Source organism: Micropterus dolomieu, linkage group LG20 (assembly GCF_021292245.1).
Source record: "Micropterus dolomieu isolate WLL.071019.BEF.003 ecotype Adirondacks linkage group LG20, ASM2129224v1, whole genome shotgun sequence".
Classification (NCBI taxonomy): Eukaryota; Metazoa; Chordata; class Actinopteri; order Centrarchiformes; family Centrarchidae; genus Micropterus; species Micropterus dolomieu.
The window spans coordinates 4,350,587-4,354,676 of NC_060169.1; the positions used below are offsets into that span (position 1 = coordinate 4,350,587).

At 40.6% G+C, this 4,090-nt stretch overlaps 1 protein-coding gene and 1 long non-coding RNA gene across 5 annotated transcripts in view; one reads left to right on the forward strand and one right to left on the reverse strand.

Annotated features, from left to right (window-relative positions):
- The window catches only part of LOC123958642 (Golgi apparatus protein 1-like), a 34,135-nt gene extending 33,534 nt beyond the window's left edge, over window positions 1–601 (forward strand). For 2 of the 3 annotated variants that reach the window (XM_046032128.1, XM_046032131.1), the window contains one exon: window positions 470–601. The gene's annotated coding sequence lies outside the window, so the exon portion shown is untranslated. The remainder of the gene's footprint in view (window positions 1–469) is intronic. The other variant, XM_046032130.1, reaches the window with a different exon arrangement.
- LOC123958643 overlaps window positions 1–4,090 on the reverse strand; it is a 12,784-nt gene that overhangs the window by 5,173 nt on the left and 3,521 nt on the right. For both annotated transcript variants that reach the window (XR_006822132.1, XR_006822133.1), the window contains exon 2: window positions 2,939–2,995. This is a non-coding gene — a long non-coding RNA (uncharacterized LOC123958643). The remainder of the gene's footprint in view (window positions 1–2,938; window positions 2,996–4,090) is intronic.

The window sequence follows — 4,090 nt, forward strand, 5'->3', positions numbered from 1 at the left end:
AAGCCTTTTCTGTATAACTCTTGTCAATATGTGACTTATCCACCTGATTTTTCCCGGTAGTTTGGCATATCAGACTTGTATTGGCTGGGAGAAAATGACTGTGGTTCATTCGTCACAGCTCTCCTGTAGATGTCAAGATATTTCAGTCTGGACCAACTCGGGGACCAACAAGCAGACACACATTTAAAAAGCTGGATTACTTCACTACAACAGTAATCTTTCTGTCCTGCAGGTGGCGCCAGCAGAGGGCTTCTCAGACCTGGCTGTGCAGGTGATGACATCTCCCTCCAAGAACTACATCCTGCTGATGATCACACTGAGCGTGTGCGTCCTCTTCCTGGTGGGGCTGCTGTGCGGTCGGATCACCAAGCGAGTGACAAGAGAACTGAAGGACCGGTAGAGGACAAGCGCTCAGACACAAGACGGACTCCTCGCACCTCCCCCCTTTCTCTTCTCCCTCTTCCTCCTTCTCCTCCTCCTCCTCTCAGATGCCCGGCCCGTAACCAGCCAACTTGCCAGTGCCAACGCCAGTTCCCCCATCTGGAGCTCCTCCTGTTTATTGGCTGCTGTAAAATATTTGCATCAAATGCAAAATAGCCCCCCCCCCCCCCCCCCCCCCCCCGACTGTCACGAAAACCTTTCATCTCCATTTGGGCATCTCCAAACTTCGAGAGAGCACTGACTGTCTGAGCGTTTTTCCTTGATGATCTTATTTCCCCCCTCCCCCCCAAAAAAAAAATAAATCTGGAGGATGTTGTTTGAGGTCGGATGTGTGGTTGTCCGGCATCTTTTACGTTTCTAAATAAGCGCTGTTCTTGACTGAGGGCTGCTGCTTCTGATGTTAGGGTTGCTTTCCACTTGTTGAGTCCTGAATCTTTTGTGATATTTAATGGAGACTGCAGCATGTAGAGCAACAGGAAATTATTTCTTTCTAAGTGACTGCGGCTGCCTGAAAGGCACATGGAGCAACTTGAAATCTTGAGGCGAACTTTGGGGTTGAATTCTGTGATGTTCCTGTTGCTTTAAAACATTTTCTCATCAATCATGAAGTCCCATCCTCTTTACTCCTGTACAGGATCGCGTCCAGCTCGCCATGTACGGTTCTCTACATTTGGACCCGTTCAGCCACCTCAAGTTTTGGACTGGATATTTTCACCATGACCTGTGCAGCATCCTATCCTTGTTGTCTGTTGCCTTTAATGTACCAACACAATCTGTCACGCAACACGCAGAGGCTTCATTTTTTTAATATTATTTTATAACCGAACAACCTGCCAGTGCGCAAACATGAGCGGTTTTCTATGTTTTGTGAGGGAGGAAGTAGTTTTTTAATATGGATAACCCATTCAAACATGAAAGTCACGTGAAAAACTGCTGGTTTTCTCTGCATAGAAAGTTCCCCGTTTTTCAAATGACCTATTGTTTACATAGCAGTGGCATATTAGAGGTCAGACCACGCTATTAAAATTGCAGTGAGCTGCTAATCCATCGAAATGCTTTCCTGTCAGGCCCTCTCCTCTGCAGGCCTTTGAGCCCAGTTCTACACTTTCTAAACCCTGATCTAATTTTTTTTTTTTGCGTTTGTTTCCACATACTTAATCCTGCATTTACACCCAAAACAACCTGCATGTAAACTTGAGCCAAAACACTGTCAGAAATGAATGGGCACACACAAGTCAGAGGTAATCATTTCAGAAAGATAATGGCCGTTTCTCTTTAAAATAGCCGCGAGGTGATTAGTCTAGCTTAGCATAAAGGACGCCGGGCGAACAGCTAATAAATACACCTACCAACACCTCTGAAGCTCACTAATTAACACACTGTATGTTCATGTGTTTGATCTGTATATAAACAGAATTGTAAAAACAACATTTTGTGGTTTCATAGGGAGTTGCGTCCTGGAATTAGCAGTGACCTACTGTTTGTTGTTTTTATGTTTGATTAAACAAATGTGTTAATCATGATTTGGACAGAGCCAGGCTAACTGTTTCCCTCTGCTGACAGTCTTTATGCTAAGCTAATTGCCTCCTTGCTTCCCACTGCGCACCATCTGTCAGCACCCAACAGCTGCTGCCCCCAATTGGCCAAAAAATTTATTAAAGCAGCTTTAAGTGGTCCTGACTGGCACAAAAAAGTGCAGCAGTCCGGGTGAATTGGGGTAACTGGAATATTCTGATCTGTGTGTTTATATCAAAGTTGCATATGACTGATTATCTCGTTCAGATAATGCCTGAAGCTTGAGCTGACTAATATCTATGTATATTTTCACTTCCATACTACATACATGTGACGCTTATGAGCAAAATATCTGTACTGGGTCACTTTTAATTTCTGACTTTACATTCAGAAGGAGAGGTTTAGTTTGCCATCATCTAAATGCTATTTCAGAGTCTTTCCATACAAACAACTGCTGATGAGTATCAGATTCATCACATATAATTAATATTAAAGAAAAAGGAACGTTACAAAAGATGGTTTGCTTTATGCAGATATTACAAAACCCCATGAGTCATATTTGGAAACCCATATGGAAAATAATTGCTCAGTATTTTACAGATATTCAAGCCATAAATGTATTGTTTTTGTTTCAGGCAAATGACTTGTAACTTTAATTGTAACTAAAGAGATGCAAACATTATTTTGCTTTTTTTTTTTTCTCCTTCTCATTATTAATGAACTTTTTATTTGCACTTTAACTTGATGTATGAACTTGACGTCAGCTGATTTGGACAATGAGCCTCATTCATTTGTAAAGATTTCTAAAAACATCTGTGAATGATTCAAAAACAGAAAAGGTTATCACACACCATGAAGAGCGTATGCAGCATATACATAATATTTTCTGCTCATTTAGGCCTACAAAGGTTAATGAAGGTGAAGTTGTAAATCATTTGTAAACACATTGTGTGAAAAGTGTGAAAGGGGAAACGTTCCCTACCTGAAAGCTGGGCCAAAACCAACGGCTCGCCCCTTGAGCTTTTCTATGTCCCTGTATCTGTTGAATTCAGATGTTGAATCAGAGCGATTTAACAGGAAATAAACACAGCTATCATAACCTGTTTGTATGCAGGTCTCTACGTGTACAAACATTATCGGTGTGCAGTTTTTTTTCTTTTTACATTATGCCATGTAATATGAAGACGTAACAGATTTATCATTGTGAGATTTGATTTTGCTGTACAGATAAAATTTGTCAATTTAATAAAACTGTCTGCAGATTTTCATATATGTGGCTCAAACTCGGGTCTTTTATTTTTTATTCTTTGGCAGCTTGAAAGGAAGAGGCGGCCAACTTTATACTTTATATACTTGTGAATGACTTTATAAAGTAATTAAAATTAACTTTACAGCTGCAACACATTCATGCATATTTTTCTGGAGAGTTACAGGCAGCGATTTCACTGACCGCCACTGCATCTGGAAGAGTTCACCTGCTGACTACAGACCACTGCTACCCCCCACCAGATGGCACTACTGACACTTAAACTTTTCAGATACAACTGCGTGCACCTCCTCATACCAGAACAACAAAACACCACCTGCTGATACACCCCAGCACAAACACATCACTCCAACAGCCAACGGTCTGTAACCTGACCAAGGTCAAAGGAAATAATAATATTGATGTCTTTGTGTTCAATGGGTAGGGTTGCCACCTTAAACACAGAAAAATAAGGGACACCTGCCGCAGCGGGGGCCACCCCCCCTCCCCCCCGGGGGCCTGGCAACCACCGATGGTGTGCCAGTGGTGGTAAATCATAACTTAAAACACGTTTTCAGGAAAGTATTAAGATCAATACTAGTGGACGTTATAATAAGCTATCTGCTATTGAAATTAATGTGAACAGATGTACTCAATCTCTCTCTACACTGTAAAAAAAAAAGTTTTTTCACAGAAATATACTGTATTATTTTACAGATTTTTTCAGTTTTTTCAACATTACATGTAAATACCATGAAAATACAGAAAAATAATTTTATTAAAAACATTAACCATAAAATAAAAGTTGTAATCTGTAAACTGTTTTACAGGATTATTCCATTGCTTAATTGAATTCTATGTAAAAAGACAAAGAAATTCACATATTTG